At 45.1% G+C, this 26,511-nt stretch overlaps 1 protein-coding gene and 2 long non-coding RNA genes across 7 annotated transcripts in view; all 3 read left to right on the top strand.

Annotated features, from left to right (window-relative positions):
- The window catches only part of LOC310747836 (acid-sensing ion channel 2), a 381,589-nt gene that overhangs the window by 133,532 nt on the left and 221,546 nt on the right, over positions 1–26,511 (top strand). The gene's annotated exons all lie outside the window — the stretch shown is intronic.
- LOC310748163 lies at positions 1,721–4,699 on the top strand. 2 transcript variants are annotated; one of them, XR_014541144.1, is made up of 3 exons: positions 1,721–1,987; positions 2,547–2,617; positions 4,592–4,699. It is a non-coding gene; the product is annotated as an uncharacterized lncRNA (long non-coding RNA). The 2 variants fall into 2 exon arrangements; XR_014541145.1 differs by lacking the exon at positions 1,721–1,987 and adding an exon at positions 2,011–2,437.
- On the top strand, positions 13,558–21,435 carry LOC310748217. 2 transcript variants are annotated; one of them, XR_014541213.1, is made up of 3 exons: positions 13,558–13,740; positions 18,267–18,472; positions 20,817–21,435. It is a non-coding gene; the product is annotated as an uncharacterized lncRNA (long non-coding RNA). The 2 variants fall into 2 exon arrangements; XR_014541212.1 differs by lacking the exon at positions 18,267–18,472.

Below are 26,511 nucleotides of genomic sequence, written 5' to 3'. Positions count from 1 at the left end.
TAAGAGATCCACTTTCATTCTTGAAGCAGCCCCTACCATGAAGCAGGGTACCATGATCCACCCAGCTAGGAGGTTTTAAACACTGTTATTGACAGTGAGACAGGAGACAGTTCTGGCCTGTAGAGCACTTCCTTCTGGAAACAGTTTTCCTGGGAGCTGCAAAAAAGGATAATAGAACTTGGAGGCTTGCAGGGGGAAAATTATCCGCTGTACGCACCCTATGGGTGGGGCCATTTGACAGGCACCAAAACATCTTTTGCTGGTCCTGATTAACACCCATCCAGCCCATCCACAACCCAGTTGAGCCAAAGCTCTTGATCTTTAAAACACCAGCGTTCCATTGAAGTGAATGGAACCACCTTGGCTTAAAAATATTTCAGCAGAAATGGGTTGTGAACGGATTTATCCAGGCCTGAAAAGAGCTGAGTGTTTATGCTGAGCTCATTGGCATTCCTTTTGCTCGTCGATTACCCTTCTAATTTGTCTGCAAACAGCAGGCGATCAATTTTGAAATGCCAGGAACTGTCCTGTGGGTGAATGGTCTGAACCCATCTGATCTGGATGAAAACTGAAAGGTCCTTTGGTAGGGCATCTTAGAGGCTTGTAGGCAGGTGCTAGTCAGTCCACACTGCTGAAAACTTCCACTTCCACATGTATATGTGAATCTCCTCCATTGATATTGCATTTCTAATTGGAATATTAATCTCTCCTCACCATGTTTGGGGAGAAGAGAGGATGAGCAAATGATTTTTTAAATTTTGTTTTTTGGTGAGGGGGGAAATGTATGAGGTAATATTTTGAGTTTCAGTGATGTATAGCACCAGAACCTGTTTAGCTCAGGAACACATGTAGAGATAATATGTCAAGAGTGTTTCTAAGAATGTACTGAGTGTCCTGTGCCGCTACTGTGCAGCCTCTATAGATCTTAATTTCAGGAGTACAACTTCTAAGTAAGCTTGAGCCTTAGTATGCTTATTTTAAGCAGTTAGAGCCTCATTCTGTTGTGTGTGTAGATCAGGCCTTAGACCAGAGTCATGCCCTGCAATCCCCATCAACTCTTGCCAGCATAACCAATGATCAAGGATGATGTGAGTTGTAGTCTACCAACATCTAGAGGTCTCCAAGTTAGCTAATCCTGTTTCAGACTGTTGGCATTGAAGCTGTCAAGGAGCTTCTCCACACTTTGTCTTGAGACAAAAGCCCTGTTCTCACATTATTCACATGTAGAGCATTGCCATGTTTACCTTGGAGCTGGGCTACAGTTTTCGTCTTGCCCCTAGTGTATCTTCTCTCTGCAGCAGCACATGTTGTGTGCAATTGTTCATGTAGGGGGGCTCCATACAACCTGGATTCCTCCAAAACTGGATGCAGAGCTCCTAAATGTCAACAGAGCTCATGCAGAGCTCCTAAATGTCAACAGGAGATTGCACCCTCAGGGTTCTCTACAGACAACTGCACATAACACACGGTTGTAGCAGGAGAATACATGGTGTCAAGGGTGGGTCTAAAAGTGTGGTCCTACTTCAAAGTATGCACACTAATACCCCACACATGAGTAAAGTGGGAATAGGGCTCTGGTCAGCTTCAGACCCACTTCTTTTCAAGCCAATCACGGGCACAAGGTATGGAGAGTTATGTCACTGGCGATGCCACAGGCACTGTTCAATAGGTGCCTGTGACATGTGTGCAAACCCTAGTATTCAACACAGCATCCCATGTTGCAATGTCTCCACCAGTTAGAGAAATAATTGAATTCTCCTCAGAACAATATGTTTCCTTTTGAGGGCTAAGGAATCCTTGCAGTATCCTTGAAGCAAAAGTATGCGAAGATGCATGCAGCTCACATCACAAAGGAGCAACAGCTACATATTTCTTGACCTATGCACTGATCATTTAGAAAGACTTCATTGAGAAAACCTCTAATTCTGCATTCGTTTTCAGGAGCTGGATAAAACAAACTTGGTAGAACGCAGGGGCTATCCTGCAAGTGAGAAATTGCTCTTTGCCATCTTGCATATTAAAGTTACCTATATTCACAAGAAGGCCAGTGTCCTTCCTTTCCACTTTAGGATATGATCCCATAGATGGAGATGTTCCTTTCAATTGCTTTCATGTTCACAAAAGTTTTCTAAGCTTGGTCATTAATTAATTAAGGTAAGCTTTCAAAAGCCTGAGCGGCTATGTAGCAAATCCAAGCTCCTTGAAATACTTTGGCTCCTCTTTTGCCAGCAACTTCAGGGCAGCTTTTCAAAACCTAAGCAATATTTTCCCAAGCAAGACCTTCCAGGATGCCAACTCCTGTACCAGCAAGCTAAGCAAAATAGAAGATTGCTGGATTAAGAATTTACAAACACCCTAACATAAGAAAGATATAAATCTACAAGCACAACACAGTATGATAAAGATATACATCTACAAGCACAAACCTTCAAGCATGGTAGTTATTATGAAGCATTGTAATGAGTTTGCTTTTAGCATATATTTGTGGATGTGCCTGGCATGAGTGAAGATGTTAACAGTCTCTATCCTGGGTTTTATGGCTTTAGATTTCACCCTGGATCAAGTAGCAAGGTCAATAGGGAGAGGGGAAGGGCTTCAGGGCCAGGAGTCAGAACAAGTAAGTGCAAATCTCCCCCTTTTTACCTTGAGAGATGGGTGTGCCAGAGACCGGAAGCAATTCAGGGCATCACTGATGAAAATGGTCTAGGTAGCCATGGTGCCTTCAGGGTAAGGCTTTGAGACAGACGTCGATGGCCGCACTCAGCAAAATGAGCAAGTGTTGCTCCAAATGCAGCAGGGCTGGCAGAACACATTTTGAACTCAGTGATGCAATATATATTGCATAATAGATCACATCTATACCACATATTGAAAGCCTGTATTAAGCAGAGATTGGATGGCCATCTGTCATGGATGCGTTAGTTGACATACCTGCATTGCAGGGGGTTGAACTAAATGACCCTTGGGATCTCTTCCAAATCTACAATTCTACGATTCACTTTTATACCACTTTAATAGGCATGGATCCCCATCCCCCAAGAATCTTGGGAACTGTACTTTGTTAAGGGTGCTGAACTCACAGACCTACCATTCCCAGCACCTTTAACAAATAACAGTTCCCAGGATTCTCCATGACTGCTAATGTGAATAAGACTGCTTTCAACACATGGTGTGGATGTGATCTTATTTGCAAATATATATCTGGCAGCCTTTTTTTTTTTTTTTTTGGCTGAAGATCTGGATAAAAAAACTTACCTCCAAATAGAGAAACAAGCAAGCAAGCAAGTGAAGTGTAGGAAAGTAGTAGTGTCTGCAGCAGTTGGACTGACTGACACTGCCCTCCTCCTCTCCTTAGACTACCCTTCCTATGAATCAGTTGCTGACTACGCCCTAAGGGTGTCCCTGCTAGAGGTGCTGTTGCTGCCATTTCCCTCCTGCTCAGTCACCTTATGTGGTGACATAATTCACTGCCCTTGGTGCTAACAGGAACACGCTCCTCAATGCAGGATGCAGGATGCGAGCTGCTCATGGGAGCAGGAGAGGAAAAATTCTGAGCACAGGGGCAAGGAAGACACAGCTGGAATGTAGAGGATGAGAAGAGGGACCCCTTCCTTTGTGCCAAAAGTACTCCTCTCCCACCCATCAAATTGATGCTTATCTGCCTGCCTGCCTTCTTGCCTGCCTGCCTGCCTGTCTATCTATCCATGTAGATTGAGAGCCAGATAGGTGCTTATTGTTTAAAATGGCAGGGTGCCACAGTTGTGGGGGTGAGCTGGGGAGATTGTGATTATGTATGTATATCATCCTTTGTCAGAAGACCTAGGGTGGATTATAACATACAACACCTACGTACTCCATAACACAATACATCTACAACATGATAAATCAAGACAAATATATAAATACCATTATAGTAAGGAATACATAATCAATTTCCAAGGCTGCAACTGGACAAAGGGAAGAAAAAAGACTCATCTGGTCAGAGTTCAAGCTGTATATAGAGCTTTGGAGGTTATGGACCGTGACTTAGATGGAGCACTGGAGACACTTAATAAAATGCAGATGAGACCCCTCACAGAGCTACAATTCCCAGCACTCTTAACAAACTACAGTTCCCAGGATTATTTGGGTTGTTCGAGTGCTTTACAAGTATGGTGTGGCTGTGAACCTTTGTGGAGTGGGGATCCTTGTCAGGCCATTTGAAGGAAGTGAATACTGTACCTAACCATCTACAGAATGGGTTTCCCCCATCAGTTCAGTCCAGGGTTTAAATTTAACCCAGGCACTGTACTGCTAGGTCCGAAGTAATTAAACATGCACAGAAATGCCAAGCATCCTGACTAGTCTAGTGGATCTGCTTGCACCCTTCTTGGCACAGCAGTAGGGTGGTAGTGAACCCCTCCCTGCCCCCTAGAGAAACCTGAATATTAGGGAGCCAACCACCCTCACCCACATTATCCATTCTGCAGATGTTGTTGCAATCAACAATGTGAAGCTTGCTTGTGCTTTCCTGGTCCATCCCGCCAACAGCCCTTTTCTTCCCTTTTTTTGCGAGATTTCACAGCAACTTCTAATCCTATTTTATCCCCAGTGAAAAAGAGGGCAAGAAAACGAAGGCAGTGAAGAGAAAAGAGAAGATTAAAGCTGTCAGTCTTACCCACAGGCCCATCTCTGAGACATAAGAAAATGAATTCAGCTCCTCCTCCTCTTTTTCTTCTTCCCCACTCCTTCCCTCCCTCCCTTGTGGTGTCAGTTCGGGGAAAGCCAGAAGAGAAAACGTTGATCTTCATTCCTTCTTGATTCTTTGTGAATCAGGATGCCTTTCTCCAGAGGGCTTAATTTGATCAGGGATCTCACCAAGGCTGTAATCCTTCTCCCCACCCACTCACCCACCCCAATGCCAGGACTCAAGCCCTCAAATGCAGAATCATAAAGCTAGACAAGATCAAAAAACCTATCTAGCCCACCTCCCAAATCTACACACTGACTTTCTGTTTATATCACTGAGTTTACTAACTGGAGACCGGGTGGAGAGAGGTTGGAAGAAAGAAAAGGGATAGGTGCTGCTATCAAACACAAATACAAATCAGTGTGATATATGGTGCCTTGTACAAACGAATTACAAATGGCAGGAAACGGGGAAACCCCAGTGTGCACTGTAGTAGTTGCTGGTACCTGTTGGGGTTAGTAGGGTGTAAGATAGGGAGGTCAACAGTAGGTGGAGCCAGAGTAATGACAGGTACAAACCAACTGGTTCTAGTTTAGCCCCCATCCTTCTCCCTGCTGTGTTCTGAAACAGCAACACTGAGAATAAGGGGGCAGACGCTGGCAGGTAGTGCCACTCCTTGGGCTGGTGGTAGGTAGGAATATGGGAAATGTAGACTGGGGTTGGTGGGGCAGTTCATTATTGGGAACATAGAAAGCTTTCTAGCACCAAGTCAGAACATTGGTCCATCTAATTCAGTACAGACAGTAGCCCTCATGGTTTCAGGCAGGAGCCTTTCCCAGACCTAACCAAAGGTATCGGCAATTGCACTGGGGACCATTTCCATTCAAAGCAGATGCTCCACCCCTGAGTTATGTCCAACTGTATTTGTCCATCTCCATTAAGCAAGATCAGCCCTTTCACATCCAGGCTTAAGTGAAAAAGCATCCCTAGCAAGTCCTGGAGAACAGTTGTCCCCAGAGGGCTGGCTCTGAGCCAGTTCTTGCAATAGCTTACTTGCAGAAGTTATTTCCAATGCAATGCCCCAACACTGGATCCTGGGAAATAATAATAAAGGGAAAAATGTCCCTGAACATCTGCAGAGTGCTATTACCAAGTAAGCACACAATTTATTGATTTATTTGAGAATGCAACAGTCTTAGGGGTGAATAGGCCCTTCTCTGTTCCCCTCAAGGCCAGGCATTTAAATCTAGAGCAAGGGGTAACCAGTGCTTCTCTCCCCCCCCTCCGAAAAATAGGTGCCAGTACTCACCATGAAGTTGTTACAGTAAGTGCCACACTTTTTAACAACAACAAAAAGAGGTGCTGGTACCCTTGAGTACCCCCTGAAAAAAACCCACCACTTTGAGTGCTCAGTCTGGTCTTTGTAGCAGTTTTTCCTAAACCCCTACCCACCTAAGACCTCACCGATTTTGCTTGTGGCAGCAAAAATTAAAAAATTAAAAATGCATTAAGTGCTAGAGAGGTTTGTGCCAGTGTCCATTGTGTGTGCACCCAGCAGTGTGAGTGGGCACACCCACCGCTGGCATACTTTCTCCTGGAGGGTTGGCCAAGAATGGCCAAAAATGTTGCCTTCCCCCCACACTCTGCTGTAAAGTATAATAAATGTACTCATATCTACTAGGGGGAAAATTCCCTCAGTGAGGTTGTAGGAATTGGTTTGTGCTTTATGTTTCCTTGATTTCCCTGCTGACTGCAAGTTCTTATCTGCCTTAGGATAAAGACAAATGTACTTTCCCCCCCAAGAACTGCTGCAGGTTTTTTGGCTGTGGGGCAATCTCTGCTTGGCTCTGACTTCTGTGGCTGTTTCACATACAGTGGTACCTCCAGTTATGGACTGAATTCATTCCGGAGGCCTGTTCTTAACCCGAAACCGTTCTTAACATGAGGCGCGCTTTTGCTAATGGGGCCTCCCGCTGCTGCTGCGCCACCGCTGTGCAACTTCTACTCGCATCCCGGGGCAAAGTTCGCAACCAGGAGCTTCTATTTACAGGTTAGCGGAGCTCATTACCCGAAGCGTTTGTAAGGAGGACGGTACGTAACCCGAGGTTCCACTGTATGTACTTGGTTGCGACTCAGGCATGGTTTTCCACTCCATCCCCAATATCTGGGTAGGCTTTTGGCTTTCATGAGCCTTGTTTTAATTGGTGTTGGAATGTTCACCCACTTGAACATGCATTTAAAAAAAAGCCAGTCCATTAGGGGTGGGTGAATTAGGCTCATCCACGCATCTGTTTGCCTCACTTCTTTCCCCCCGCAAAACTTGCTCTTTACCACTGAATCAGAGCATCAGTTGGGAGCCATGCAGACTGATGTTTGACCCAATTCAGTGGTAAAGAGTGGGTTTTCCCTGAGAAAGTAGTGTGATAAACAGAAAATCACTTAGCCCAATGCTTTCTAGGCATGGGGCAAGTAAAGCTTGGACGAGCCCTTAAAAACATTGTTTTGTTGGGTGGGTGGGTTGGATTTGTGATTGCCGCAAGGGCCAACCAATAGGAACACTGTGCAGCCAGTTTCTCCTATAATTTGGGGGAAACAGTTTGATTCAGTTTGGAAATTTGCCCATCTGTCAGTAAAGGGTGAGCATGGAACCACAATGAGTGCGCCACTCGAGCCATGTCTGTTTGTCTTCATCCTTAATCTGTCTTGATCCGCATCCTGTTTTCTTCGACAGACTTCTCAGGCAAGGCATTCCCTTTCCTTTGAAAGGAAATAACGGTAGCGAAAAATAGGGTTCCCTAGGCTATAAACCAGAATTAACAAAGCAGGGAGCTAGCTGGCAATAAATAGGAGACTAATTAATATAACAAAGTATTCTATGTTGAAGTGGAGCCACAGGAAAGGAGACGTATGGAATATCAAAAGCAGATTTGGAACACAGCTCATTAATAGCTTGACATGGTTTTTGAGAAAGAATTAATCATGGAAAACGACAGAGCATACAAAGCAGATCTGATGTCCAGCTCATTGTTACCAGCCTTGATGTGGTATTGTGAGGGCTAATAAACTATGAATGAGTACAAGGTTTGGGGTCCCCTCCCCCTACAAATGAACTGTTTTTGATAACAGTATATTGTGATTTTTGTATAGCTTTTGCATTACATTATATATTAATTGTCCTGCTTTCTGTTATTAGGAAGCCTACTTTTCTCCACCCACATACAAGGACCCTTCTCCATCTGTGGTTGAGTACAAGCCATACATCTAAAGCACAGCACTCCCCCAAAAAGAATCTTGGGAAGTGTAGTTTACCCACCACAAACCTACAATTCCCAGCACACTTATCAAACTACAATTCCTTGGATTCTTTCAGGCTATGCTTTAAAAGTGTGGTGGATATGCAGCCTATTCCACAAATGTGTCTGATACAGAGCTTTGTCTGTGTAGATGATGAGAGGGAATGTGGCTGGGGGTATGCTTTGCAGGGGCAACATGGCTAAGCTCTTTAACTGTTCTGGAAGTGGGAGGTGGGAGAAACGAGGGCAAATATGTCTGGCCACCTTTCCTGTTTGCTTTCAAATCCACACACCACAACTTGACAGAGCAAAGCCCCGACGCTGCATATATTCCTATTGATCTGGAAGGCGTTAATCTCTCGCACTTTAGAAATGTCTCTGGAAACATCAATATTGGTATTTCGCTCATAAATGCAGTTTCTATTTCATATAAACCACAGCAGCTCTCCTCATCATAAATAAGTTCTCCTTTCATTCAGTCTCATCCTCTGGGTAAAAGATGGCCACACAGAGATATTTTATGGACTGCAGTTTATTATGGCATCCACATTTGTGGACCGCAATCCATGTAATCAAATGTAAGTGGGCAATACACGTGGTCAGATATTGTCCACAAAAAATATTATGCCATAATAAATTTGTTACAGTGCAATCCTATGTATGTCTGCTCAGAAGTAAGCTCCCGAGTTCAGTGGCATTTGCTCCCAGGCAAAAATGTGCAGGATTGTAGCATTTACCTTTAAGGAGTCTTATTTTTGTTGAAGCAGGCTAGCATGAACACCCTTATGGAAATTTTGTGGACAGTTTGGTGGTGAACTTTGAGATCTTTCTAACTACTGTCCTAAGTGACAGCACGTTACTGATATTGTATTTTTATAGTCTGATGATACCTAAGGATTGTAGCTCAGTGGTAGAGCATTTGCTTTGTATGCAGAAGGTCCCAGGTTCAGTCGATCCCTTGCATCTCCAGGTCGGGCTGGAAATGCTCCCTACCTGAAACCCTGGGAAGCTGCTGCCAATCAGTGTAGACAATATTGAGCTGAATGGACCATTAGGCAGACTCTTCCTATGTATTCCTGTTACATTGTTATGCAAGCTTTCCCGGGAGGGCTTTTTACATAGTGGTAATAACAATAATAGCAATAATTTACTAGTCTTAATAAAAATAAGTGGAAGTAAATATGTCATAATAAAAAAAAGTGGAAGTAAATATGTCATGAATGGGGAATTCTGTGCAACTTCCTTGTGCTGAAACAGTACACATTTTCTATTGTTTCCCCCAAGGATCTCAGGAGACCCTCTATTCCCCTCCCAGAGCTACAATTCCCAGAGTTCCCTATGACAAGGGATTGAGTGTTAAACCACTCTGGGAACTGCAGTTCTGGGAGGGGAAAGCGGGTTTGTGTCTCCTAACAACTCTCTTAACCCTTAACAAGGTACAGCTCCCAGAACCCTTTGGGGGAAGCCATGGCTGCTTAAAGTGGTATCTGCGCTTTAAATGTATGGTGTGAATGTGGCCCTTGGCTCCACCCACCACTGGTATGCACACATATCCCCCCAGAAGGCTGCTCACAAGAGAGTGAGGCCCTTGCACTGAAAAATGTTCCCCGCTTTAAGGAAAAAATGTTCTGGCCTTAAGAAAATGTATTGAGAAATATTGAAATGTTGGTTGAGATATTGGGTAGTCATCACGGTACAATTTTGCACTGGGTTCAGTGAATCCAGCCTAGTGCTGGATTTCCTTCCTGCGTCCTCATAGCCCCCACATCAGAAACACAACCTCCTCGTATTAGTTCCAAGAACTGCATTTAGCTCTTTAGAAAACAAGGGGCCTTGCTTGTTGCAGTTGGACGTGCATTTTGTGTGTTTCTCCGCCTGGCTGGCTGCAGTGTAATCATGGCCCTTGTCACCCCGCGCATTGTGGCAGAGCACAGGCTTGCCGCTTCCTTGTTTGTAGAACATTAAATCATCCCACGGGGCGCCCGTGGTTTTGTATATCTGCCACTGGCGCTGTTGCTTTTATGGTAGACTACGTTTCTTGTTGGTAGATTAAGTTTTATACCATGACACCTCAATCCAGTGGATGTTACCAGGTTTGCGGCCTCAGCTTACATGGTAGAAATGTTTGGGGTTGTCTCTCCCCCCGCCCCTTCCTTCCAGGCAGGTTTCCAAGACCAACAGAGGAGGATGAATATATAGAGAGAGGCTGATCCACTGTGCTCTTTGTAATGCTCTTATTTTGTTTGCTAAGGGCGGGGCTTGATTCACTGTGGAGGGCCAGCCAAATCTTTATTGCTTAGAGCAGCAGGCTACCACAATTCAACACATATAGAAATACAAAATGCATGCAGAGATACAAATTTCAATAAATATAATAAATAACTGACTGTTTGACCACCAAGAAATAAGCCTCGATGGGAAAGCAACCTGCAGGGAAGGCACCCTGAATGAGATTCTGTGACTACCACTGTCTAGAGCCATGGTGCAGAACCTGTGGCCTTCCAGGTGTTATTGGACTACAACGGCCACCATCCTGGACCATTGGCCATGCTGTTTGAGGTTGATGGGAATTAGAGTCTGGCAACCTCTGTCGGGCATCAGGTTCCCTGTCCCTGGCCTAGAGGGATGGAAAGTTTTGCCACTTCTTGGGTGAATAGCCCTTGACATCCAAACTTTTTCAAAACTTGGAGGGAGGAATCCATCCATCTCTCTCTCTCTCTCTCTCTCTCTCTCTCTCTCTCTCTCTCTCTCTCTCTCCAAACACCACAACTTTTTTTAATACACCCACCCTGTGCCTGTGGCATTTTGGGTAATTGGATTATCAATACAGCTTAATCTGTGAAGGGAGATCAGTAGCGGGTGGGTGGTCTTGCTTCTGGGCAGGGGGTGTGCGTCAGATGAACTTGTGGTCCTTCCCTGTCTTCTGCTGACCTGTTTTATCTCCCTGGCTCTCTGCATGTCACCTTTCCCATTGCTCTGTCGGCATGTCACTGCCTCATTAGCCCAGTCTCAGAGTGTTTCGCCAGGGAGATAAAACACCCTGAGCAAAGCTCTTCTTTCGCTGCTAATGATGCAGACTCTTCCATGCATGTTTTGTCCTGGACTTCCTTAGAGTTTAATGAATTAAAACACCTGGCATGCTTCAGTGCGGGTGGTGTGGTGAGGACAGCTTTCACCTTCAAGCCGTTCCACTGCTGAGGTTTGAGTAGCAAGGCCTGTTGACAGGAGTAGCCAAGATAAATCATTGTGTCTGACTCAGTATAAGGTTACTTTTAACAAGTGGAATGGAGAGCTTACCGCCCTTCAGATGTTGTTGCACTCCAGGTCTCATCTGCCCCACCAATCATGGTCAGTAGTCAGGGATGGTGAGAGAGGGAGTCCAACTACAGCTGGAGGGCTACCGGTTCCACCAACCTCTTAAAAAAAAAAAGCCGCTTGCAAATCTTTCAAACAACAAAGTAAGTTATGCAGCCTATATAAACTCAATGCCTAATTGCCTGTGGTGGGGTCAGGTACTCCGGGGACCTTCCAGACTCCAGAGCAGTGGGGTCTGGTGCTCACTGAGACTGGTGGGGCAGAAGGCAGGGACTTCAACATCAGGTAGAGCCTGATGGCAGGCAGAACCAACTCATTCTGGTTTTGTCCCTGTTCTCCTCCTTCCTGAGTTCTCAAAGAGCAACACTGAGACTAAAGCAGAGGGGGAAGCTGACAAGCAGGATCAGTCCACGTGGACTGGTTGTTAATTAGAAAGGCAGGCAAGTGAGGGCTGACTGTGGGCAGACGGCGGTTGATGGGGCAGCGCTTCATTTGCCCTAACGGAACAGGCTAGTCCAGAATACTGGAAAAGAGAGCTGCCAGGGATTCTGGGGCGGGGAGTGGGGAGGTAGATCTTGATCTAAGGATCTGGGTGATACGCAGTACATCAACAAACTTTTCTGACTTCCAGTTGTTTAAGAGTTGTGACAATGAAGGAAGTTTTTACTCCCTAAATTAGACAGCTGAAGAAAGGAAGCTTGGAGGAAAACCAGGAGTAGATCTTCATGTGAAAGGAAAATGAACTCGTTCTGGGACTGAAATCAGATTCCAGAGTGGTGTGTATGTTCCGAGGCACCTTGCGCCTTTATTTTATCTGCCATCAACCAATTAATTTTATTTTGCACCTGTATATAGGTCAGCCTTTCCACACCTGGTGCCCTCCCAGTGTTTTGAACTCCAACTCCCAAGAGCTCCACCCAGCATGGGCAATGGTCAGGGATGATGGGTCTTGCAATCCAAAACATCTGGAGGGCACCAGGTTGGGGAAGGCTGCTCTAGGTGACAGAACTCCCAATGACTTCTAGTAAACAAAGTTGATCCCTCAAGCCCCAAGTTTATTCACCCCTGGGTCAGATTAAGACTATGTAAATGTCAGGGGGACACTTGCACATCACCAAAAGAAGAAGAAGAAGAAGAAATGCAGCACCCCAAAAGTTGAGAATATTTGAATGAACTCTGCACATGCTAATTTATATGTATAGATAGAGGCGTACAAATAATTTCTAGAATTCACATAAAAATACAGTATATCTCATCATAGCGGGGAAAACAAATGGCCGCCCTGAAATGGAGGATGGGGTGGGGGAGAGGAAATGGGTCTTTCCTCTCTATTTCCCACCATCAAAGTTCCTCCTTTGTGTGTAGACCCTGAGGGCAAAGTCCCATAAGCCACGTGCCCTGTGAGCCTCGCTTTGTGGGGTCTGGTGATGTGCTGTGATTAGATTTGTAAACTGTTTAGAAGGCATTTTGGCATGTAAGAAGTATGTAAATTTAATAATGATAGTTCTTGTTATTATTACTACTATTGTTTAATATTGCTATGAATGGATGTTGAGTTCCATCATGATTTATGCTTTACCATGGTGGCTTGGGTTGGGTAGCTGTCAACAAGAGGGCAGCTGTCTTAATATTTTCTTTCTCTCAATGAGCTTGATGAGATGAAAAAGTCTTGTTTCAACTCTGGGGCTGTTGTCAAATTCCACCATAAACTGGGGAATACAGGGCATGTGACATAACTATGCTGCTCTTCTCTGCTACCTTTCCATGAGTCTACTCCATTCTGGCTGTCCTGCAGTGCTGACATATCTTCATCAGTGGAGGGTTCCTCCTGCCTTGTTTCAATGCTGTTGCATCTCAGGTTCTGCTGGTGTAGCGAGGCTTCCACTACACCCTAGCAGAAACCCCAATACAGCAAGTCTTTACCTCAAAGCTGAGGCCTCTTAGATATAGGGTTGTGTCCTAAAGCCCCAAATCACAGAACAACACCCATAATTGAGATAGTTGGGGGTAAAAATACAAAGCAAAAATCTGATTTAGGAGAGCTTTCGGAAGGAAATCTAAGCTGGGAGAATCTCTCTTGATGACTGCTTCTTCTCCTTCTTCTCCTTCTTCTCCTTCTCCTTTTCCCATTTAATTCCAGCTGTTCTGGGCTCCAGAATCCTCCAGCTACAGTTCCCATACACACCTATTTAAAGGCATTAATTAAATGCGGTATATGTCATGGCTTGCCATTGCGGCATCACCCTAGGCATTTTGCCTCACTTCCCTGCTGCAAGGGCTGGGGGATCTCTCCCCCCTTTCGTTTGCATTGTTTAAACCACCTTAATTGTGCTTTTCTTTTCTGAACATAATAATGGCTCAGTAGATTAACGGGGAACTTAATCGGAAGGAGGCATGAAAAGCCCGCAGAACACACAAAGCCAGATGCACTGGATTTGCAGGCACTTCTTTGCCAACTGTCAGGTATTGAATTCACATCAGAAGTTCCAAAAGGCAGCTAGCAGGGAGTTCAGACTCTTTCAGAGATTCCCCCGCCTTGGCCTTTAAACTGGGGCTGGTGTCAGAGGTTGGCATCATTGGTCAGCTGCCTAGGACCAAACCCCATTATGGGGCCAAGGGCTCTGCCAATCCGTGGAGCCTTTTTCCCTGTTGTTGCTCCTCCTCCTGTCAGTATTATTGCCTGTTCATCTGGCTTCTCTGCGTGAGCAAGCAGTGAGTGCAGAGAGCAGCAATAACTTCTGCATGCCTTGTTCTCTCTCCCTTTATCTGAGAGGTAGTGCGGATTGCACCCAGAGAGGGAGAAAGAGAATCTGAACAGTGGTAACAGTGGCAGGGAAGAGGAGGTGAGTGTGCTCAAGGAGGGCCACCCACTAACTTCCAAAAAACCCAAAGGGTAAAGGGACCCCTGACCATTAGGTCCAGTCATGACCGACTCTGGGGTTGCGGCGCTCATCTCGCTTTATTGGCCGAGGGAGCCGGCGTACAGCTTCCAGGTCATGTGGCCAGCATGACTAAGCCACTTCTGGCGAACCAGAGCAGTGCACGGAAATGCTGTTTACCTCCCCGCTGGAGCGGTACCTATTTATCTACTTGCACTTTGACGTGCTTTCGAACTGCTAGGTGGGCAGGAGCAGGGACCGAGCAACGGGAGCTCACCCCGTTGCGGGGATTTGAACCGCCAACCTTCTGATCGGCAAGTCCTAGGCTCTGTGGTTTAACCCACAGTGCCACCCGTGTCCCTGCTCGGCCCCAAACTGTGCCAACTCTCCAACCAATGGTCAGGGATGATCGGAGTTGTAAACCAGCAAGATCTGGATTTGGTGGCGGACCTTGGGGTCTCAAATTTCAGCAGTGTCCTATGCAACACCAAAATCTGGCACTCCCTGCCTCTCGCCTTCCATTCTACATCATAGTTATAGTGCCCCCTGCGGTACCCCTTCGGCTCTGTGCCCAGTGCGACTGAAGCAGCCACACTCCCCTAAATCCACCTCTGCTGGAGGGCACCTGGTTGGGCTTTGTGGCTGTGTATATTCAGAGGTGGCCATTTCATGACTACATAGGGGCTGCTTAGGAGAGGCATGGAGTTTGTGACTTACCTGAGCCCAATTCAGATAGACGCTCAACTAACATCTCAGTTGTAAGCATGTTTACTTGAAGCAAGACCCACTGACTTTTAATGGGGCTAAAATCCAAAGAAATATGCAGTCCGGGCGTACTGAGCTGCTACTACAGCGAGAGAGCAAGTTGTGTTCTTCCCACTTGATGCTTCATTAATTTGGCCCTAATTGGCCATGTAAACAAAAAGATGCAGTTATTCAATCAGAACTCAGGCTTTGAGCTGCCAAGATCTAGACAGAGGGGGAAAAGAATGCACTAGTAGAATTCTGGGCCTTGTGATACCTAAAAAAAGGAATCTTCTCCACTCCCCACAGTCTTCTCACCCATCAGAAATAAGGCAATTAAGTAAATTGTGGTAGGGAAAAAGTTAAGTATCACCTCCCCACCCTCCACCCCCAATAATTCTTCATTCACAGTCATAGGACACTTTTGAGTGGGATTTGGTCATTTTCCGTTACTTTCCTTATCACAGAAAGTCCAGTGTTTTGAGGATGTAGATTTATTTCACTCCCAAACAATTATAGATATGCAACCTGAATTTGCTTGTAAGAGCACATCTACACCTCTGCTTATCCCATGCTTCCCAGGCACATGTCCTAGCAGTTTTGCCTTCGCACCACTGCTTTCCCTTGGAAAACCCTCTATTTAGCACTAAATTGGAACAAATGGCAATCTGCAGAAAACCCAGTTGCCATTTGTTCTGATTCATCACCAATCCACGGGTTTTCTCAGAGGAAAGCTGCAGGGCAAACAGAAGTGTGGATGAGCTTTTACAGGCAAATTCCAGTTGCACAATTGCATTGTTTGGGAGTGCAACAGGTCTACTTCCCCCAAAGACCAGACTTTTTGTGATAAGGAAAGTGATGAAAAATGCTATGGAAAAGTGTGGGATAACACTTGCTCAATGCCACATAATCTAACCTCCCCACAACCAAATCAGGACAAATGTGCAATAAATAGCTGGTGCTTTCTCACCTCCCTGTACACAGATCAGGATGAATGCTCAGTAAACGGGTTGCTGGCTTCCCCAGAGACTGCTTTTCATTTAATAAACAGACAAATTAGGGCTTTTAAACACATATTTGCGAGTAACATAATCTTTCCCAGAATTCTAGTGTTTGGCTGACATTTTTTCCTCAGATGAATCCCTCAGCCCATGTGCTCATGAAGTGAAGTTGCAGGGAAGAAGGGAGTAAACTTCTCATGTCATGATTTGTGTCCTTGTGGTGTATGATCTCCTCACTCCCACTTGTCGACTCATCAATTTGTAGCCTGTCAATGCGTCATGTAACCTGCAGGACACTGATAACAAAAACTGCAGCAAGCTTGATGCTTTAATAATAACTAGCAGGGAAAGCAATGGAAGGTGGTAGGGTGGCCACTGAACCTTTTTGCCACCCCCCCCCCAAAAAAAAGAACAGAGAATACAGATCTGCATAAGATTTGCACATCCAAGCTTATATGTATAGATGCAAATTTAGAAGTAGTTGCAACAATTTAAATTGAAATGCAATATATCTTGCCATGGCATGGGAGGCTGTGATCAGATGTCTTGCTGTGTTTCTGCTCAGTCTTCTGCCCAGGTTTTAACTGTTGAAATGCCGCTTCAGTAGATTCAGTCTTCCTTTTTTATCTTTAAGGCAGACTTAGACTGGACAAAGGATTGTTGTTTGAAGGTCCTTCAAATAGAGGACTATCCTCGGTAGCGTAGCACACTTGGCCATGCAAGAAGGAACATGGCTTCATTTCAGAGGTGTCTGCCTGCAACTCACTGGTCACATCCATGCCACATCTACCATAAATCACTCTTACACCACTTTAACAGTTGTGAGTTCCCCCCAAAATCTTGGGAATTGTAGTTTCTTAAAGCTGAGGACCTCATAGACCTACAGTTCCCTGAACTACTGTTCCCAGGATTCTCCACGACTGTTAAAGTGGTGTCAAAGTACTTCAAATGTATGATGTGGATGTGACCATCCTCCATGATTCCCTAAGTGGAAAGGAACTGCTCTCTACACATGTATTATTATTATTATTATTATTATTATTATTATTATTATTATTACTACTACTACACACATTTCAATTAATGCATTAAAACAGTGTTCATAAGTTGAGCAGTGATGGGCCCTGGAATCATATTAAATTATGCACATGCTCCAAACAGCAGTTACCCTGATGAAAAATCCTCAGGTTTCAGGGCTGAGCTCCATCAGTGAAAATGGGTTTCAGTGGTAAGTTTGCCCCAGATTAAGCCCAACACAGAACACATCTTCTAGCGGAGTGTTGCTAGTTTGGTGTCAAGACCTGCCACAACCTCACAACTGAAATATACTCAGAGTCGCAAAGTGATTTCATGCTCTTTATTCAGCTCATAGTGGTGAGGAGGAATGAATGAATGAAAGTCCCCTCAAAGTATCTGCTTTATATACATTATTTACACAATGGGCTGCACATGATTGGCTAATTCCGGAATTCTACTGTAAGCCAATCAAGTTGTGGATTCACTTCTATCTGGAGCATGATTGGGTGGTTCCTGCCAACCAATCATACTGCTGCATTGTTCTAGGACCAATCAGACTGCTGCATTCTGAATCCTATTGTTCTAGGACCAATCAGACTGCTGCCTTTTGGATCCTATAGTTCTAGGACCAATCGGACTGCTGCAGTTTGGATCCTATTCAACTCAGTACATAACACAACTCTAAGAAATGAAATGAAACCACATCATACTGTGAAATGTAGCTCTTTGATTCTCTCTCTTCCTCCCGCCTCCCCACACTCTTCATTCTCATTAAGGCGTGTGATTAGTATCTCATCACTGAGAGTGACAGTGAGCAGGAATCTTCTTGTTAATTTCAACCAGGACAGGCTTGAGTTTTAAATCCTAAACAAAAATTAAATGGCCATGAAGCGCTTGCTCACCTCCCAGGAGATATTTCTGTTTCAGCCTGACAGCTTAATTAAAAGCCAGGCAAACGGGATATGCAACATGCTTATCTATCGCGTGGCACCGTGCTGTGAGTGCAGAGCCCAGGAAGGAGAGAGGCTTGCCTTGGCGCAACGCATTGCAGTGATTAAATTTAAGAGAGGGGGAGTTTTGCCAGCAGATTCAATATTCTTGGGCAAAACATTCCAATTAAAGTAACATTCTATCCAATTTTTAGCAAACATTCCTGCTCACGGGCATCGGGTGGTTTTAGATTTGAGATTTAGCCGTTTGGGATGTGGAATTTTTAAAATATAAATTTTAAAATTTGATATTTTGAATTCAAATTTCAAAAATTGCTATACAAATTGTTTTCCAAGAAGTGATAGGAGCTGCACTAATAAGGGATGATCACAATATTTTTTTCACCTTTTGTGGAAAGGAAAGGCAATGAGGAAGGTGGTCGCCCAGAAATATGATTGGAGAGCATTTCATGTATAAGGAGAAGCAAAGGGAAATGGGCAAAGTCGCTTCAGGTAGCAAGAGTGCATTGGATGGCCACAGTGGTGGAACTGGACTAGAGAAGGTCTCAGGAAGGGATGTTTTGGGGAAATAAGGACAGTAAGACAATGAGGGGCAAGGCTGTGGGTAAGTTGAAAGCAAGGGCAAGAAGTTTGTGCAGGCTGTGGGGGTGGACAGGGAGCCCCCAAAAGGAATTTATGGAAGAGAGGGGAGGCAGTGTGGTGAAAAAGAAGGTCTTCTTTTTCACCACACTACCTCCCCTTAATTTTTTATTTTATTTATTTAGCAAAGTTTATATGCCACTTACTAGAGGAAAAGATACACCAGTGGTTTAAAAGACAGCCTAAAATATTCATTTCAAACACTGGTGCTGGAGGGTCTAATTCATTGGGCTCTCACTTGTCAGCCTTGGGCTCAGAGGACCCTGAAAAACCAGCATCAGACGCAGAGCTGGGAATCTGATTTGGCACCTCACCTGGTGATACTGTGGCCTCTGGTTTGGGGTCCAGTGACAGGAGGCTTGGGTCATGTACAAGCTGGAGATTAGGTATCAGATCAGGGGAACAGAATCAGAAGCAGGACATATAGTCACAGACAAGTTAGAGGGCAAATATCGGACAGGATAGATGCAGTGGGTCTCAGGATAAGAAAAGGCAGAGTACATTCAGACGTGGGGAATATTGTGTTAGTTTGTTATAATGCTAGCTCATCTGTCCTATTTACTAACCTGAAACATTATGGAACTGTGGCTTTCTGATCAATATACTGCCATGGCATGCTAAATTTCATTCACAGCAATGGGCATGGTGTGACACAACAACAGATGTCATTGGACAACATTGCTACTCCCCCATCCCTTCCAAAAATGTGTGCTTCTGGTCCCCCATGAAAGCAGCAGGAATAATAATAATAATAATAATAATAATAATAATAATAATAATAATTTATTATTTGTACCCCGCCCATCTGGCTGGGTTTCCCCAGCCACTCTGGGCGGCTTCCATAGAAAACCAAAAATACACTAAAATATCACAGATTAAAAACTTCCCTGAACAGGGCTGCCTTAAGATGTCTTCTGAATGTCAGGTAGTTATTTATCGCTTTGACATCCGATGGGAGGGCGTTCCACAGGGCAGGCGCCACTACCGAGAAGGCCCTCTGCCTGGTTCCCTGTAGCTTTGCTTCTCGCAATGAGGGAACTGCCAGAAGGCCCTCGGCGCTGGACCTCAGCATCCGGGCAGAACGATGGGGGTGGAGACGCTCCTTTAGGTATACTGGGCCGAGGAAAGAACTGGATGCTGATATTTCATCCCAAAATTTATCACTTTACACCACCATTTTTTGGGGTTATGGAGGCTGTAGACAGTTTTTTTTTCTGGAAACAAGTAACACAAAAATGAGCACTAAATATGCACAGCATTCCATTAGTTTATCTGAAGCGGGTTTTAATGTTGTGCGAAAGCTCAGGTGTAATTCAGAAATTAACAGTTAGGGAAACATCAGGAAAATGGAATAAACTCCCGAGTGAATGCAGCCAGAGCCTGTATTGTTACATAATAGGTCAGTTGTTTAGATTAGCCTCAGAGAAAGAGGGTTTCTTTAAGGTCTTTGTGTCTCTCCATTGAGCAGCTGACAGCACTCAGAACTAGAATGCACCATTGACCTTTGGAAACCTGTCTGTCTGTCTGGAGTACCACTGATGCAGGAGATAAGGGGCCTGAAGGTTGCCTGCTACAGGCCCTGAGTAAAGGCCCTTTCCTGTCACCTTAGAATCATAGAACTGCGAAGTTGGAAGGGACCCCAAGGATAATCTAGTCCAGGGGTCGGCAACCTGTGTCCCATGGGCCACAAGCGGCTGATGGGGGTCATTTAAATGGCCCACGAGCCACCCCCGAAACGAGCCACCCACTTGGCGAGTCCTGATGCACTGCAGGAATCTCAACTAAAGCATACATGACAGATGATCATCCAACTCCACTTAAAAGCCTCCAAGGAATAAGAGTCAGCCACCTTCCAAGGGAGACCATTCCACTGTCAAATAACGCTTACTGTCAGAAACTTCTTCTTGATGTTTAGTTGGAATCTACTGTCTTGTGACTTGAATGCATTGGTTCTGGTCCTACCCTCTAGAGCAGGAAGAAACAAGCTTGCCCATCCTCCATGTGACAGGCCTGTAGATATTTGAAAATGGCTATCATAACTCCCTCAACCATTCCTCATAAGGCTTTGTTTTCCAGACCCTTGATCATCTTGGTTGCATTTCTCTGCACACGTTTACTTGTCAATATCCTTCTTAATTTGTGGCACCCAGAACTGGATACATTATTCCAGGTGTGGTCTGACCAAGGCAGAGTAGAGCGGGACTATTTCTTCCCTTCATCTGGACATTAAACTTCCGTTGATGCAGTCTAGAATAGCATTAGCTTTTTGCTTTTTTCTTTGCTGAAGCATCACTCCCTTTGTATTCCAGGTTCCAGTGCAGCAGAGGTAGAACTTGCACCCACTCCCTTACAGTTCCATATAATTCTTCACCAGGCAAAATATGTATTCAGGCTGTGCAATAAACGCTTTTGAAGTCTCCAGTCCCCCCTCCCCCCAAGTTAAGGCTGGACATATTTTTTTGCCCAGAGAAGAAAAGCGAGAGAGAGAAGGCAGGCTGAAATTGTCTTGAATTCTACTTTTAACAAAATCGGCTTACCTTCATATTCTGTGGCCTATATCAAGTTCTGAACGCTGCCTTTCATCCAACATGACTTTGTGGAGATGAAGAGCTCAACCAGGCCCTGCTCCTGAGAATGTCCCTTTCTTGCTTTGACAGTATCAACCTGCCCCCCTGACCACTGGGACCTTTTGGCAATTCATCTTTCAGTCACCTAGTTTTCTGCAAAACAGCAAGTAGCGAGGAGGTAGCTTGCTTGCTGGCCAGAATGAGCTGCCCCTGGCCTGAAGTTGAAGTGGAGAAGCAGCCCCTGATGTGATAAGGAGGTGGGGGAGAGAAGTGGGAGGATCACTTTGATGTCTTCAGGAAAATTTGTCATTGATACAATCTCTTTTTCTTCCTCCCCACAAAGATTTTCCACTGAAAAGACTGTGTGTGTGCTCTCCTGTCTTTGAGTTCCTTTGAATAGCACTCTCTTCCTAACATATACACATGCACACCATTTCATTTCATAAAACTGCTGCTCGAGGTTGCCGGCCATCATTACAAAATCTATTATTTCCTCTGGATGATTAGGGCTAGTATTAACCTCCCATGTCCAAGGCATGAGCCATTGGGGCAATAAAAGCAAGGGGAATTGGATGAGTCATTTAATTAACAGAACTGGGTGAATCACCCAGCAGCAAATGATTTTGCCTTATTTCCCCTTTGCTGTAAGCGGGTTGCAGCGGGATGTATTCATCAATTGGAAATTGTTCTGTGCAAGGTCTGGATGTTTCGAAACAGCTGATGAGGTAAACCTGTGAAATGGATGGTACAATTTCAGACTGTAGGTGGGGGCTCTGTGGATGGGGTGCTTCCAAATTGGGGGGGGAGCCCTGCATTTAGAAAACTAGCATGTCAAGAAAGTGGTTGGGCTAGACTCACTCTCCCTGAATCTAGGCATGTAATCTGAATCTAGTCACACTCACACCCACCCTGTTCATTGAAGGGGGCTTGGAGGCCTGAGCTGATGCAGCCCCAAGTAGCTCACTAGCCTCAGTCCATAAGGTCTCTGATTAAAGCCACAGACTCCTTGCTAAGGAGTGGTGATTGGCCCCACAAATGCTGCAGGAAAGTGCCTTCTGGACATGACGTTACCACTGTCTCATTTTAATAAGCACTTGGACTAATTCTGCTGAAATTAGGGGGCAGGGAGCAGCGTCTAAATCGCTTCAGAAAGCTCCATACCGTTCCACCTCAATTAGGTAGAAACAGGGCTAATGAACTAAATTGGGCAATTATGTTAAACGGGCTAAAACTGAGCGAGCGACTCATTTCCACAAAGAAATTCAACGGCACATATATTACATTTTCATTTATTCCACAATTGACCTAGTCACTGCTCATATTTCAACTATCTGGAAATTGACAAGCCTTGGAATCTTTTAGATAGATTTTACTTTGGCTGGTTGGAAGAGGCAGACACACGCATCCAAAATATAGCAAGCCTGATAATCAAACCCTTTATGAATTAGCTGACTGCCCACACCCTCTCTGCCAAGCCCTGTGATTTGCTGCTGTGTTCTGCCTTGGGCTGTTATGGATTCAGAAAACTTGCAGGATCAAATAACTGAAGTGGAAGAATGGCTGTACCACTTCAGACTGCAGGTGAGGGGAGACATTCTTTAATGCTACCTCTTGTAAACAAAACTCCCTGCAAATAGACACCAGCAGAGCAGGGAAGAGGCAGGGCTATGGAGGCATCCCTTTCCTTGATGGCATTGGGTTGTTGTTTTTTTGCATAAGGGAATGTTCCACCTGGAGTCTGAAATGGTATGGCCCACTCTACCAGCATTCTTACCACTTCATTCTGCTGCATGTGCAGTCCCACTCCAATAAGATATTGTCAGAAGAGGATGCTGAACCACTAAGATCCAGGTTGCACCTCAGCATAGATCTGAGTCTCATCTATAGAGCAGGATTCCATTGCAGGCCCCATTGCATGTTGGGGTCAGGATCAGTCAGTACACTGTGGGTGGAGAGCTCAGGATACTTACCAAGGAAGAGTCCCCGTTTCAAATCCTGCTGAATCCTGGGTTCCTGTCTTGCTAAATGCCCTTGAGCTAACAATACCCAGAATTGGGGCCTTGAATGAGCCAGAAAAATGGCTGGCTGGATACAGGGCCAGCTATGAAACTCTATACATGCTGCTTAGATGTTGCTGGTGCAGTAGATCTTCTGCTCAGCTACCTGTCTTGTATCAGCAGGTACTGGGGCTAGAACTAGGAACCCACAGATCTGAAAAACGGTTGCCTTGCATGGTGAGCCATCGGAAATCACAGTATGGAGCATTATCTGGACAATAAATGAAATCTGGACTGTAGGGTGAATCTGTCCTTACAGATAAGCCATTAGCTCCCTTACCAGGAAAAACTATGAACTATCTACATTTTAGCCATACAGAAGTCAGAGGTCTCCATTCATTTCACACCACCCCGTTCTCTTCATTCTCTAACCAGGCAAGCAAGAAGCATTTTTTACTGTTCAAGTGAACATGGGCAGTGACATCTGTGGTCTTGGCAGCACTGTAGCTCAGAGACAGTCCCAAAGGCCAGATAGGCTTGGAGGGCCGCATGAGGCTTCTGGGCCTCTGGTTTCCCCAGCCCTACCCTAAACCTTGCTCTGATGGTTTGCTGCCACCTGTCAGTTATTCGCCACCCATTTGTCCTTTTCTTAGTGCAAGGTTATTTGCACCCATGACACTAAAAGAATCTTTGAGTCTTTCACTAGTTATTTGTGCCCATGTGTGAAGAAATGGGTTTTGAATCAGGATGGAAAGCAGAAGAAGGCTGTTTTGAAACAAAACGTGCATTTTATGCATGGAAGAATCAGAATGTGATGTTTCTGCAGCACTTGACTGGCACATCCCTGAGGCCAGCTCTTCTGGCACTTCCTGCTTAAAACTCCAATAGGTAGAGAGAGCCAGCGTGGTGTAGTGGTTAAGAATGGTGGACTCGTAATCTGGTGAACCGGGTTCGCTTCCCTGCTCCTCCACATGCAGCTGCTGGGTGGCCTTGGGCTAGTCACGCTTCTCTGAAGTCTCTCAGCCTCACTCACCTCACAGAGTGTTTGTTGTGGGGGAGGAAGGGAAAGGAGATTGTTAGCCACTTTGAGACTCCTTAAGGGGAGTGAAAGGCGGGATATCAAGTCCAAACTCTTCTTCTTCTTCTAGATGGGTTGTGAACCTCTACATTTACCATGGGGAGCTTTTCACCTTGCCTGAGCAAACCACAGGACACCTACAGGGCAGTTGTGTTGCCCCTGTCAAATGCTGTAGCCAGTACCATGCCTTAAAATGGGACTATGCCCAGCAGGCATGAAGCCTGGCCCAAATAATGTTTGTATTCAAATGATATTACAGAGGCAAAAAACACACACCACTATTTTAATGGCAAGCGAGAAAATGCCTCAGTCCCTCTCATGCTCCCTGCTGAATTTAATTCTGTGCTTATGTGCTCAGCTGCCCAGTTTGGGTTTTCACTCTATTTTGCCAAGTCCAATCCAAGGAAGCCACACTCTGTTCCAAGAAGCCTTATGACAGCCATGCAGGAACCCTGTCCAGATCAGATGCAAGTGTAGGGCTAAGTTTGAGACAAAACTTGGCACTGGAACTAGAAGAAGAGCCAATGAAAAAGAGTTTCTCTGATCACATGCAGAGGGTTTTTCCTAGTGTGGCACTTAATTTTTTCTCTCTGAAATGTCAATGCCTAATCAGCCCCACCCCTAAGTAATCTGGACCTCTGTGTTTGATTCTTCTATGTGTTGCTTGACCTTTTAAAATCATCCTTGTTAAATTCCATGCTCTCGCTGACGAGATCAGAATTTCAGCAGCTTGGCCAGTTTAAGGTAGATAATCCAGGCATGTCGTTATCTATAGTTTCTCTCGGGAGATAGAAGGAGACCTGATGAATCAGAGAGGACAGATCTCAGCCACACCTAACCAAGGCAACCAGCCCACTGCCCTTGGAGCTGTGTTCTCCACTCACTGCCATGAGACTTGCAACCTCGTTCAACCCCAAAGAACTCAGGAGAGGTTCATGCTGTGAGTGTGTATCGTACAGCAGTGAAGCTGTTGTGGGAAATGAAACTTCTGAAACACTCCCAACTCAAACTTGCTTGCAAAGCCACAACATTCTCCCAATTTAGTGTGTTAAACAGCTTATATTTCCTGGCTCCAATCCAGACATTGGTGAACCGCAGAAAGTTATGCACCCTGTTGGGTTCTGCAGAGCAATTGGAGGTGGGCAGCAAACTTCGATCAGCTCTCAGACAAGGGCAGGATGAGAGGAAACAGGGCTCTTTAACTCAAATTGGCAGCCCATTCTTACTTGCAGCTACCTATAGCAGACCAGCTGTGTAGGAGGGTAAAACCTCTTAAGTGCAGATCATTTGAGGGTGAGTGGAACAATTCATGCATTAATATAAGCACCCCCTTTCCCTTGCTACCTCCCCCCACTGTGGCTAACCCTACCCCACAAAAATTAGTATTTGGTTGCATAAGTGAATCTGGAGTTTTTTACTGGAGTTAATTGGCACCAATGGGAGGTTTTCCCCCCTAATGCTAATTGCTATGTAAGGGTCGGGGGATGATTTTTACGAAGAGACTCAAATTTCCCTTCCTCATGCAATGCAATGCCGATCACATTCCCACCCATCCACCGCCCCACTATTTAATTTTTAAAAAACTCATCATGACACGATCATGATCATCACATCATTTAATTTTATTATTTTAATGTATTCTTTTTAAAACCTTTGTCAGGATTGCTAATCACACCATTAACATGACATGTAGCTAGACCCCAAGGCCATAAAACAACCCTGTGGGGTCAGAACACAGGACCATCTAGTCCCATATCCCTTTTCCAACAGTTGTCAGCCAGATGCTGCCGGGCATGGCTGGGGTTTGAAAGTGGCAGCCTGTTGCTTGTCCCCCAGTGCCTGACATTCAGGTATGCTGCCTCTGTACATGCTGGTTCCATTTAGCTATCATGGCAAAATTGCCATTCACAGACCTAGCTGCAGACCAATGACGATGTTTGCTTGCAGTGAGCACCTGGTCTGAACAGCACACAAATTGCAAAGGTGTGCATAAAATGTAGTTTGGAGTTGTGATGAATCATTAAGATGACCCACTCAACAAGATGGAGCAGGCTCATTCTCTGTTGCTCCAGTCATTGGGACGAAAACCAATGGGAAGAAAGTGCAAGGAACCTGATTTCAGCTAAAAATTAGGGGAAACATCCTCATGGTAGGAGCGGATTAACAGTGGAACTGACTGTCTCAGAAGCGGGTGGGTGTCTTCTTCACCTGTAGGTATTTAAAAAGATCTGAAATGCCATCTGCCAGTGATTTTAGGGGATACAGTAGATTAGCCTTTCCCAACCCCAGATGTAGTTAAACAACAACTCCCATCAGCCCCAGCCAACATGGCCAGTGGTCAGGAACAAAGGGAATTGTAGTC

The sequence above is a fragment of the Podarcis filfolensis genome (genome assembly GCF_964270895.1).
Source record: "Podarcis filfolensis genome assembly, chromosome: 13".
Lineage (NCBI taxonomy): Eukaryota > Metazoa > Chordata > Lepidosauria > Squamata > Lacertidae > Podarcis > Podarcis filfolensis.
This window is presented reverse-complemented; position numbering and strand designations above follow the sequence as displayed.